Raw genomic sequence first — 13,852 nt, forward strand, 5'->3', positions numbered from 1 at the left:
TAGATACGACAGACTGGTTGATTTCTGAAGGCACATGAGATTTAGTACAGTTACGTCTTTATGTTATGAATTCATATCAGGTACATGAGTCTAACCATTTCAAAGAAATGACATACAGTTTTCCTTGACATTATAATTTATTGAAGTGGGAACCTTTACATAAAGTAACATTAGACGAGTAACTTTAGCTTCCGCTTGTGTTTTTTTTTTGGTATATTTAATAAAAATAGTTGCTTATTTTTTGCTTTTTTGTACACTTTGCTACATGTACACACTAGATTTAACAAACACCTCCACAGTTATGTGAATGAAGGAAGCATGTGGACAAACGACTGTCCAGTTTGACCCTCTGGGACAGCCGATGACAGCTGCTAGGTCTCGGGTGAGCTTGTCAGAATCTGATCCCTCGGCTCTTTCTTAGCGAGGCTGAAGACCTTTCAGCACTGACACAATATAGAACGGCTTGTATTGAGATGCTTGACATTAACTTTAATGAGACCCCTTTCATAATACAACTATAACAGTTGTAACTCTTGTGTGAGGTCAGACGTTGACGATGGACGAGAAGGCCTGGCTAAAGGCAAGGTGGGGCGAGTTGATCTGTGTCGCACGTTTCACGTACAAGACGATTCCAGGAAAAATCAAGGGTAAGAGACTAAAAACGGGGGCTTAACTTAAACATGATAAAACAAATGAAATGTGCATCAACTTTTTTTTTTTTGACCATTTACATCACAAAATAAAATGCAAAAAAGTCACCCACATACTTCATTCGTTGCAGCAACGTTGACATTTCTCGTCAGCCGGTCCGCTTCATCTGTCCGGTTTTCGTTTTGCCAGGAGGCGTAACGACCTTATGAGGGAAGAAATTAGCTAACAAACACCGGAACATCTAGCATCAGAGAAAATCAAAAATAAAAAAGTTCTTCCTCCTAACATTTTATATATGTGAGAATGATCTTTTTAATTATTATTAATTTAGTGCAAGTATATTACAAAAACCTAGAGTAAAGACTTCTGAACAAAAACGAAGTAAAAATGAAGTTATGTGCATTTGTATGATTCTTCACAATCTGACTACAAAGACTGCCGATCGGTTGACATTCCCTGGATGGAAATTGCAACGTTGTTGTCCGTGGTCTAATAAAACGTGAGGAGAACCTATGGATTAGGTTTCATACTACCTAATCCTTTAGGTAGTATGAAAGCGCTGTACGAAAACGAACAGTCCGCAACCACATGACTCAGAGTCGACTTTTCTGCTTTGATCAAGTATGTAGAGTCTCTGCTGTAACTCGTCCTGAATGTGTTCTTGCCAGGCTGCGTCTAAAGCAGTGGTTCCCAAAGTGGGTCCTGGAGGGCCGGCATCCTGCATGTTTTAGTTCTGTCCCTGGTTTAACGCACCTGGATCTAATGATGGCTCGTTAGAAGGCCTAAGAAGAACATTGACTAACACTGACACTTCTTCTATTCAGGCCTAAGAAGAAGTGTTCTTCTTAGGCCTGAATAGGTTGTTACAACCACCAGGGAGAGAACTAAAACAGCAATCAATCAATCAATCAAATTTTATTTGTATAGCACATTTCAGCAGCAAGGCATTTCAAAGTGCTTTACATCATTACAAACACAGAAACACAATGCAATATAGAATCAATCATTAAGTCAAGTTCCATCAATAAATTTGTAATTGATTACATTTCAAATACAATTCTAAACAGGTGGGTTTTTAGTTGAGATTTAAAAGAAGTCAGTGTTTCAGCTGTTTTACAGTTTTCTGGAAGTTTGTTCCAAATTTGTGGTGCATAGATGCTGAAAGCTGCTTCTCCTCGTTTGGTTCTGGTTCTGGGGATGCGTGCAGGATGCCGGCCCTCCAAGACCCACTTTGGGCACCCCTGTTCTAAAGGTTTAAGGTTCTCTGCAGGACGGTCACCAAACATTTGGTTTGTGTACTGGACAAAGTTTGAGGTATCCTCAACTGTCCTCAAATCCTCAAAATGTTCCTACAGAGCTGGAAATTAAAAACTTGCAATCGACTTGTCGCTGTATGCTGCGGCATCGCAAACGGACAAAATGGCGCACCGAACCACGTCAACACCCGACGCCGTACCGCTCAGTGGAAACGTGGCGTTCACATCCTACAATAGAGGCATAACCCCCCCCCCCCAAAAAACCAAGAGCATCAGTTTGTTTTCACACCAGTTCTTTTATACTTTATTTCCATTTATAAGCATTTATCTCAAGTCGACAGGTTACATCACAGCCCATCAGCTCTCTGGAATTGTCAATGTACTGGATATCAGCAGGGAGGACGACAGAAAGACTGAGGGAGACCAGGTACGGCTAAAACAGGGAGAGGAACGGAGGGGGCAGGGAGGGGATGCTAAGGTTACTGCTTCCAGATCCCAAACTCAGACCGATCAACACAGTGTTTGTCCCACGATAATCGTCATCCTTATTGTTATCACCATTCAGTCGAGTGCTGTTGTGCAGAAAGGGAATGCTGGGAACTTGGAGGACTCGGTGCATTGGACCTGGAAGAGAGGAGGGCGGATTTAAAACAGAGACTTATGACAGCAAATGATTTCCCTTTTTTAAATTGCTTATCTTATCAACTTTATATCGGTGCAGTTGTTCTTGTTATATATTCCACAAACCTTGGACATAAAAGGCAACGTTAATATCCTTCTTTCAGCAGAAAGGTGTTGTATTAGCATTGAAGATATTATTTCATATTGCTTTGTTCTGTTCTTTCTGCCAATATGGTTAACATGTTTAACTGTAGAGTTTCTCTCCAAGATAAAGAAGCTGATACTAAATCTTTACCTTTCTTTAACAGCAGAAGTACAGAATTCATGCTTCTGTCTATTTTGTGTGCATGCTCTGTCCTCTCAAACAGCCTCACACCTTATGTTTTTATTTCACATGACATTCACAATAAACTACATTCAAGTTTGTGGTTGTTCTATTTTAGCATCTGGGCACTTTGTGACACTGCAAGGATTCTTTTTTGGTAAAATGCAAAAACAGTTGTGACTCTGTAGATATTAATTAGTTTATTTTTTCAGTCATTTTTAACACAGGTAAATAAAAAAAAAAATCGTACAAGACAAAACTAGTGGAAAAACAGATTAACAATATTTAAATTCCTGTCAGGGGCAAGAACACAAAGTGTAATCCAGGAAAAAGGGTTGTTTCAAACAAAGCCTCATCAGACTCAAAGAAACACAATATTTCTTTTCTATTTTCTAAAACATATCTCCAAGGGTTTCCAGTTAAGTCTGTGGACAAACTCATAAAAGAAAACATGAATAAATGTTATTGCATTTGTTTATCACACCTTTTTTTAAAAAAAATTTAAATCGAGAAAAACACAGTTTTAACTCTTCACAACCATTATCCCACACCTGAATCCCTCTAACTGAAGTACAGTCATTTTTAATATTTGACCTTCTGAAATCAGTTTGTTTCTTTAATGTCGAACCCCTTCTGTGTACACTTTGAAAAGAGTTTATTAGAGGCTTTGTACATATAATGCTGTTCTGAGCTCTACCAAATCACATTATTTAAAGTATACAATGTAAGAAATATTTCATTAGTTGGATGAAAACAATCTCACACAGTTATAATTTGGATAGCTCTCTTCTGGAGGTTTTGCGTTGGTTTTATACAATCTTCCCCTGACCTGCACACATGAACTAAGTAACAGTATAACATAAGTGCTTTCTTATTTGGAAAATATATATATATTTTATTTTATTTAACTTTGCAATAGCTTTTGACATTTACATTATCATTATCTTCCAAGAGTATCACCCTGAAAAATTCTGATTTCATATCATGAGTTTGACATCTTTTAAAAAAACATTTTTTTTATGTTTACGTCACAAAAAAAAAAGGCTTCCCAACTGTTCCCATCTGAACTGAGCAGGACTGAGTCCATCCTTACATGTCAGGCTGCAGGGGGCTCCTCACGACGTCCCCTCAGCTGCGCTCTTCACGCAGGCGGCGAAGGCCTCCATCAGCTCCCTGCAGCCCTCGGCTCCCTTCTCCGCCACGCTGCAAGACAGATCGATCGAATCAGACCGATAAAGACTAAGGGGCAAACCGAATAATAATTCAGAACACCAGATTCTGTCGGTAAGGATTTGGCGCGGATGCTTTAAATCTGCATCCGCGGTTTAAAGCCTGCTGACTAAACAGATGCCTGTTTGAAATGCTAACAGATGTGGGAAAAAGAAAAGAAAAAAGACGTGAGCGGGAGCACGTCCGACGAGTGAGAGGGATGAAAGGAAAGAGGGAAAAGATGGCTGCGGATTAATACAGGCTCCCATTCAGCAGCAAACGCTGCCACAGAGCGTCAGGGTGATGGAGCGGAAGAGAGGAGGGAGGGAAGAGAGGATGGGTCCATGCGTTTGGAGGGGGAGAAGGAGAAGATTGCGTGATGAAACAGAGATAACAGAGTGTCATGTTACTGTAGACTCATCCTCTGGCTCTCCTCCCAGGGCTTCATCAGCTCCCTGTAGGGAGCTGCTCCTCCAGCAACAGGCCCCAGCATGACTTTTATATTCACTATGTGCCCACAGCAAGAAAACCTGAACTTTTTTATTATTATTGTTTTTGTAATAATTTGCTTCACTTGGCGTTAAAGGTCTGAATCCGGAATATCTACAAACGTAACGAACTGAAAGGAAATGATTCAGCTTGTTACTCGTTGCAGTTCAGAATACGTGTTAGAAATCTTTACATGCCTGAGTATTACAAGTTTTACTGTAAAAACAAAGGCAGCATTTTTATCTAGCAATGACCCTCTCTCATGCCCCCCCCCCCCCTGCCCCCACACACACACACATAAAGGAATGGGATGATGGGTGACACCATTTCTGTTTCATTCACAGTTTTAACTCTATGCTGTTGTTTCATTTTAAGCAGCTATGAGCCACGCAAGTTACTCAATAAGTTGTTGCTGGGTAACCAAAGGGTGAGTTAGTTAGTTGATGCCATCAGAGACAAACAAGGTTGAGAGTTTGAGCAGCTAAAGACTTTCCTCTGCCTACATTTCCCAGAATGCTGCGTGGTTCTGAATCAGAGCTCAGTGATTATTCTATCAGATGTATTATCTCTTGATATTGATCACGTGTCTACCACAATACATATTGCTTTAAAGGTTTCAGTTTTCATGGTGAAATGAAAAGTATCCATTTCCATATGGACTTGTGTTCATTCAGTTCAAAGCCAAACCAGATGTGAGAAAAGAATAGAAATATTCCTTATTACCCAACACTGGGGAAATTCAACAGGACCAACAGGACCCCCACCCCCCGCACCCTCTGAGCCCCCCTGTTGCCATCTCTCATAATTTTGATTCACCAGTTGTGCCTCGTTCCCCTCTCTGCTGCGTCGCGTTGTCAGCAGTGATGTAACATCCAGCTGGCAGATTATCACTCTGAGCCTTGCTCTGCCTGGAGGGATGGAGCTAAGAGTGTGTTTGTGTGCTGCTTGTGAGGATGTGGGAAGAGACGGGCCGCCGAGCGTACACTGTACACACCCGTGTGGTGGGACGGAGCAGAAACGTGATTGGGTCTGAAGACCCAACAAGAGAGCAACAACGGCACCCCGAGGGTGTTGGAAAAAAATAAACCCTGCTACTGCTACATCGGGCCCAGAAAGCATTCCCCACAATGTAAATCCTAAAAGTGGGAATAATTTGTTCAAAATAATGGATTTCCGGTTGTCCTTAATGAAAATGTTGGCTTTCAGAGGGTCACTGAGGTCCTTCAAGGATCCAAGCAGGTATGCTCACCGGATGAGGGGATTACAGTTAGCGGGTCTGTATGTATGAAGTTGATGACATCATCACCAACAAAGCCATTGCGTAATCTCCTCAGAGAATCAGTACAGGGTCAAGGGGCAAAGCTGAGTTGTCATAGCAACATGTCCGGTCAATCCACGTCCTGGCCTGGGACGTGGATTGAGGAGCATTAAGGAGTGACGTCTCCCCTGCCCCGGCAGGAAGTGGGTGATGAATTATTTAGGCTCCGTTAGGTGTAGTGAGTCATCGGGGATGAATATATATATAAAACATCAGTGGGCAGGTGCAGAGGTTAAAGGTTGATGTGGAGAACAAGCATTGGTCAGGGGGTCAGGTGGTTTAGGCTGGGCTTAACGCATGTTAGATGGAGAGAAGGTGGGAAAGATTTGAGGGGACTAATTCCAACACAACTAAAAGTAACAGGAATAAAGTCAAAAATCAAAGATCCAGCTCTCTGATCATTTTTTGGGAAGACTTTTTGTGAGCCCTAGCTAGTGTCGCTACAAGGAAACTGCATATCATAAGCTGCATTTCCATTCCAAATGTGCACAAAACTTTGTCGATATTCAGCTAATGTTGAAAAAACACAATTCCGCATTTGTGCTCTTTCCATTAAATAAGAAACTAAAATCACACATGAATAAGTTTGTTAAGTCAATAATAAGTCAAAAACATGCCACGCCAACAACAGGAAGTGGTCCTTCTACCACTTCCTGCCAGCATAAAACATCAGGTTGTTCATCACATTACTGACATGATGCAAAAAACTGTTTCCATGTAAAGTACACAGAAAATAATGAAAGAAGAATCTCTAAGGTAAGGTTTTTTTATTATTATTATTATTTTTTTTTCTGGCCAAAATTGCGATGAGGTGGAAGTAAGCATCATCCTGTAGTCCCATCGTCATGACAACCATGGCAGAAAACTTGTTAAGGGCTGGTAGACCATGAGGAGGTCTAACAGTTTCTGGTACAGGTTAGGTTACTTTTTGTATACCTGTAGGTATAGATAAGTGTAGCTGTATAGAGAAATATGTCATATTAACCAGGATAAGAGGAGTTCTATCCCAGACATATTAGTTTTCTCAACATGATCACCTCAGTGTGTTCTTGCTATTTCTGGCTCACTGTAAATGTGAAGCCTTTGCTTCTTTAGCCAGCCTGGGTTAAATAAAACAGGTATCAAGTAGAGTGGAAACATGATCTATGACAGAGAGCGCTTCACCATGTCCTGCACATACAGTTTCACACATACTAGAAGCTATAAATACCCAGGGACTACTAATCATTACACAAAACGAAGCCTTGTTGAGTTTAATGTTAGCTAAATTTTGCTAGCAGTCAAATCCAGGTGTAGCCAGAAGTGTATTTTGATATCACCTTGGCCTTCATCATGGAACAGACTCATGGAGACCTAATGATGTTAAACCAGAACATTTTCCTTCAAAACATCTTTATTGAGGAACAAATAAAGACAGTTTTAAGGTTTAGTAACAAAGACTAAGAACAAGAGCTATAGTGTCTTCAGTCTAGACAGATGACAAATTGTTAGCTTAACCATTTGTTGACAGATTTCACTTGAATGGCAGCAAGGCCGGGACAGAGCAAAGGTTAGCATCCTTTAGCAGCAACCTACACAGCCAAATGTGTGCATGTACAGTTAAAGGCAGCAGCTTCTGTATGTCACAACATGGCGTCTGGCTCTTAGAAATTTTGATAACGACGCCAAAATAATTAAATTGTTCTTCTAACAAGAATTACTGACATTGCATTACATAATTAGATTTTTTCCGGTTAAAACTTTCCAAAATTTATCTCAAATTTTTTTTGTTAATCTCAAAAATATTGGTAATGATGAGTTAGTCTATTTAGTCCAGGTTCTGGTTTTAACATCACAAGAAGAAATAAAAAGCAGTGGCTAAATGGGTATTGCTAACTTTAGCACCTTTAAATGTTTATAGCTAAACATTTAATTTAGCTAAAACTCAATGTGAATTCTTGTGAAATAGAGGGAAACTAGATGTAGGAAATACTTCCATAAAATAAAAAATATACATCCAAATAAATATAGCTAAGCATTTATATTCTAGCTTAAAGCTAAAACTCAATATAAAAAGCTATAAAACTAAAAAAGGTGCAGATTCAGGGACATTTCCAAAGACACTAAATGTATGTAGGCTACATCTGTGTTCAGCTAGCAAACATCAATGTTGCAAAAGCATCACTTAAATTCTTACAAAATGATTAGAACTGCAGACTGAAGCAATACTACCAAATTAAAATATCAATTCCTGTAGAGCTAGCTAAACAAACTGAACTCAGTAGAGATTCTTATAAAACTCTAGAATCTGATAAAGATGAGGAGAGACGCAGGTAAAGAATTCACTGGCACATTAATTAAAGGGAAATGCAGAAGTGCTAGCATGACAGATTAAACAAATGTAATGGACAATGATTCTTATGAAATTCATGTCTTACTAAAACTCAAGGTCGTAAATCCAAGGTCATAGCGTATGTGTTTACTACTAGGGGTCACTGTGGCTCTTCAAATCTCAAAACTTAACATGTGCTGGAAGGCTATATTTATCAGTGCTTGTGCTGCTACATTTTGGACGTCTGAAAATCTTGGGTTCAAGTTCAGCTGACTTCAGCTGCATACAGTGACCTACATAAACCCAGAGCCCTGCAGGACGTCAATGACATAGCACGTATATCTACTTTGAGCATCTTGTGTCTTAAACACCATGGGGTGTAATTCTCGGCCCATGGTGAGAATTACACCCTTGCATTTCTAGAATGTCTTAAATAGAAGAGCAATTGAAGGTATTTTTCAGTGACTGCACTGTGGTGTTGAAACTTAACATGCAACTTCAGCTCGCAAGGAAAACACGGCTTAGTACCCTTCAACATAAAGTTGGCAGCTGCAAATCTTAAAAGCAAGATTCATCCACGCCTTTTTATATTCCCTGCCCCCACCTGAGCTTGCAGTCTTATCTAAAGGATTCATACCCCAACAAGAACTTTATCAACTTAAACACTCTTGCCAAAGCAAGCTAGACTGTTATTGCGTTCCACAAAACATGAGCACTTCATCAAGCTATAAATAACAAGGAACCAAAAATGTTTTCGACACTGTCAATATCCTAGTTGATGTCTCTAGGAGTTAAGCTCTTTTGGACATTCACAAATACTCAAAAAATAAAAAAGTTAAATTAAGTGTTTGTCAAAGCATCTATTAAATAAGGTCATTGCATTTTTTTGAAAGAAATATACAAACAGCCCTCCAAACGTCCTTTTGCCTTATGTCCCTGAACGTTGACACAGAAAGAGTTGGAAGGATACAGTGGGGACAAATGGATCGAGGTGCCGCAAAGTATTGTGGGGAAAGGGAGGCTAGTGACGTAAGCAGATTCCCAGCCTCCATCCATGCGGATGGACAAGCATCAAGCATCACCCCACTGCCATACATCGTTAACCTCCAATTACTCTCCCATACACAGGATATCCCAGAGTTTTCATAGCCCCTTTCAGCACCCAGTTGGGATGTCAAAGTCTGTTACATCCCCACATACAAGATGTGGACGTTTTTAGCCAGAATCCTAGTGTCCGCTGACGAGACTCCATTTTATCGTGGCGCATTTTCGAATGCTGCTGTCCATAGCTGACCCAGAGATGTTGTGACAAACTCCGAGGTTTTAATTGTTATCAGCCGCAGGGTGATGGTGGTGTTTGCTTGTGCAGTTGCCTCTCATGAAGGTATCAGTCCAGCTTTTTGCAAGCAAACGAGGGTCGTACTGATCTCCACTTCAATCTGTACAATTATGCGAATGCATCTCTGAAAGCCTCAGCTGACGGTCAAGCCGGGCTCTCTGTGATGAGTGTTAGTGACAAAGTGCCCAAACTTCCTTGCAACACAAATTCCATCACTTACCATTTGTCCAGGTCTGCTTTGACGCTGGCGCACGCTGCAGGGACGGGGGCCTCTGCGGGGGCAGCCGCGGTCTCAGAATCCGACATGTCTGTGGTGGGTTGTGGTGCTATGTGGTGCCAAGGGTACCTTTCTGTCCTGTTTCTGTCCTCTGGACGCCTATGGATTCCAGTGCCAGTGATAGAGAGAGAGAGAGAAAGAGAGAGAGTGAAGATGAGAGTGAGTTGGTGGTAGGGGAGGGGTAGAGGAGTGTAGGAGGGGGTGGGAGGAGATAAAACATGTAAGAGGGAAGCTCACATGTGTACATAGCGGTTCAGGTTGAGAGGGCTAAGGATTCAACATTAGGTTTGGGAAACACGGGCAAGAATTTGGGAATCTTCCTAAGTAGGCTAAACTCCAGAGCCACCTTGTGTATGATTAGGTACACTGAAATGACTTGAGTCTTATGGTTACGTGTGTCTGTACATCTGCTTTTTGATCTTTTTTAGAAGCTTTTTTGGGACAGTTGCTTACTTTTCAAGGACCTGGTATCTTTATGGAGACATGAGTCTGTTCCAAATACTTTGAAACATTTGGGTTGCATTTGGGCTTGGCTCCAAGAAAGAATATGTCAGTGTAATATTTTAATAAGGACAGAAAAATGAACTTGTGTGAATGAGTGTGTGTATGTGCGTGTGTCCAGACTCGCTCTAACCCACTGAATGCTGCCATCTAATGGCAGCTTTGTAAAAGTGATTTATACTACTGCCATCTTCACAATGACCTTCTGGCAGTCATCAAAAATTTTTAATCAACATACAAGACAATAATAATAGTCAAAGCAAAGAAACTACTTTGAGCAAAACCTTTTTCTTGGACTTTCTAATATTCATGGTGAAACATTTGGAATTGGGCAGCACCAGATCATTTTCATCAGTTGGCGTGGTGATCTTTTTTTGACCTACATGTATATAATCATAACTCATGAGATTAAATGAACCAGCCTGTTTGACTCCAGGCACGTGCTTTAGAAAGAAAACAAACTGTAGAATGTGGATGGAAAAAAAACGACAACAAAAAAACACACAACTCTTATTAAAAGGGTTGTGTTTTTTTGGTATTGGAGCTTTACATTTTTTCTAACATTATTGTCTAACAACCTATCAAGTGATTTGCTTATTATGGGATAAAAAGTTTTATGATTTAGGGACTTTGTGTTGGTTATTTTCTCCCAGTGATCTACATATTTTGGTCAAGCCTTTGGATAGTGGATAATGTAGTTCTCTAGTTAAAGTCAGGTTCCTTTCTGATCTGTAGGGAGGCAGTTGCCATCACCTGCCATCATAACTGATTTAATACTAACAAATATTACAGAAAAGTGACCTGAAATGACCCAACTCTTCTATAAATATGTTTTCTGTATGACTTAAACATTTTATGGTGAAAATAGCTGAAATTAAGCATTGGCTGTTCTAATACATGAGGCAGTAATGAGCTGTGCCTAACATTAGATGGCGCTGTGTCGCACGCAGCGTCTTTCGTATGCCCGTTGCTTCCACTGCTTATATTACCAATACACGACTTTTAACATGTTGACAGTTACCTGTCTGTCTAAATTTCTCTACATAAATGCCCCCAAAACGCGCAAGAAATACCAGGTTCAGGTCACTGCGTGGTCTTCTTCTATCTATGCACTGACAACCTGGAAACATAAAGTCGACGACCCAGGACAACTCACCTCTGTGGTACAACTAAAGGTATGACCATACACAATTTCTTTTCTAGTTTAAATAAAAAAAGGAGAGCTTATCCCACAAATGTTTTACATAAAAAATAATCTAACCCAGGTCTGATAAAAGCCCCTTGCTCTTGCTGGAGGCGTGGAGTCTGTCGAAGTCTGAAACATATCGCATTTTATCCAGTCCTTCACAGCTCAACCGTGAAGGAATGAAGCTTATGGGAAACTGCGTAAGCCCGACGGAAAGAAGAGCCACAACATATTTGCTAGCAATAAAATGTCTTAACATTTCTCTTGCTGCGGCATAACTCAATACTTAGAAGCATGGCCCAAACAATGGCTTCGTTAACTCGTCAAACCACACTGCCATTGTCAGACTACAACACAGGCATCACAGTTTAAAATGTGATGGTTAACTAACAAGCTGTTTTGCGTAAAATGGAAAATTTTTAACACAATGAACAAACTTTTTGCTCCTTGAATATCTTCGCAAATTTCCAAAAAAGTTGGAAATTTGCAATCTTTTTCAATTTTTTTCTAGAAAATTTCTGGGATTAATCTCAAAATGTCTTACTTTTTTGGTGGAAATTTACTCCTATTTTTTTATATTTACAATGGCCCTGATAAATGGATGCATTTCTGACTGAAATACCTTATTTTATGCCTATGTTTATCAATTTATTACGTGTGGAATTCATGTTGACATGCATTGAAAGACATATTTTTGAATAAAAAAGGCAAAAAATATCTACTCAATTAGAAATCTGACAAGCCCTGCAGTACGGGGTTACAGTCCTCATGTTGAAGACCTCTGAGCTGTCGTATTGTTGAACATCTGTGAATAGATTAAAGCATATATTTAAAGCTTTTAAAACAACAGAAGTTTTAATTAAGGTCAAAATTGAAATATAAAGTTTTTGGGGAGTTTCATGTCTTGATATGTCCCACTCCAGAGGAGTCAGTGTCTCCGGTCATGAACGTCACCTCACGTCTCTGCATCACTCGTAATTCAGAAAGAACATGCTGTAACTGGACTCTGCAGCTCCTCATGTAATCCTCTTCCTCATTCATTATCCACAAAGAAAGTGTCCCTAAATTACATTAGCATTAAATGTCAACCAATTAACTCGCCGTAGAACCTCAGCTCAAACATATCTTGGCTCCTATTGCCAAAAAAAGCCTTTTAATGAATAATGCATTCACTGAAATGAGACTACAGTTACAAGCACAGTTTAGATCATGACATTTTGAAATGAAAGTGTTTAAAAACACCATAAATACTGTCAAAATACATAGGATTACTAAAAGGTTTTTGTAGAAGAAGAAAATTTAGTTCTTTAGAGCAAATAGAATTCAACTCCAAACTTCAGTCTGGGTGGATGAGGAAATGGATAAGAGAGAACGCCATGTACTTTAAGTTGCAGAATTCTGAGTTTTAACATCAGAGCTGGTAACTCCTACCTACGGTCTCAGCAGACAGGATGTCTAGGTCAGCGGGGCTGGAGAAGTGTCTCTGTGTCCAGGACGCAGCGGAGAATGTCTAAACAAGGACTTTGATGTGCAACAAAATCTCTGGGGTTGGGTGTCTTCTTTCAAAGAAAGACGGATTCTGGTTTATGAGAGTGTGCGCAAGTACGTGTACGCGTGTTCACGTGTATGCATTTACGGTTTTTGTATGGCCAGGAGCAGAAAGTTAAGATTGCGAGTGTCGGAGGGGGTGGAGGGTAAACGGCTGAAAGAGGGCCAAAATTTTTTTTCCTCAAACAGCTCACGGCAAAACAGCAACAGGCTAAAAAAGAAAAAACAGGAGACACTCCCTGTTGAAATTGCATGAGGGTTAAACAGAGATCCAACGAAGTGGTGGGGGGTCAACCTGTGTGTGACATTTATCATTGGGTAGGCCGAATCTATGCCGACGGTGCACTGCAACAGTCCTTAAAGCCTCTGGTCATAAATTAGACAAACAGCTTCAGTGACCCTCACATTGTTTCCTCTGTGTCCTTTCTCCACTTCAGCCTGTTTCTATCTCACCTCCTACAGGATATAAAGGCTCCTCATGCTTTGGCACCTCAGGCTCTTTGCTGACTCCTCATTGTTGAACCAACTTGAGGACAAACCTTCAGCGTTGCTTTGTAACACTAAACCAACAACAGCTAAACGGGGTTCCTGTCAATGAATACGCATTTTGAAAGCAAAAATTTGGAAGTTGAACTAAAACCACCTGAATCGGTGAAGACTTGTTCAAAGTCAAGATCAATTCAAAGTCAGTCTGTATATCACGTATGAGCCTTTCATGTTTGCACATATGGCATATATTATGTGCAGTGACAGATGGTTTTCAGGGTGTTGAAAGCAAAAACCCATAAACGGCACACATGGAGGACACAGGGGACCACGCG

The 13,852-nt window shown here is 40.3% G+C and overlaps 1 long non-coding RNA gene across 1 annotated transcript; it reads right to left on the minus strand.

Moving 5' to 3' along the window:
• Positions 1–2,183: 2,183 nt before the first annotated feature.
• On the minus strand, positions 2,184–13,087 carry LOC116736048 (uncharacterized). The gene is made up of 4 exons (XR_004342482.1): positions 12,915–13,087; positions 9,740–9,895; positions 3,947–4,056; positions 2,184–2,531 (listed from the first exon to the last, which is right to left on the minus strand). It is a non-coding gene; the product is annotated as an uncharacterized LOC116736048 (long non-coding RNA).
• Between the last annotated feature and the right edge of the window lie 765 nt (positions 13,088–13,852).

The sequence above is a fragment of the Xiphophorus hellerii genome, chromosome 16 (genome assembly GCF_003331165.1).
Source record: "Xiphophorus hellerii strain 12219 chromosome 16, Xiphophorus_hellerii-4.1, whole genome shotgun sequence".
Taxonomy (NCBI): Eukaryota; Metazoa; Chordata; class Actinopteri; order Cyprinodontiformes; family Poeciliidae; genus Xiphophorus; species Xiphophorus hellerii.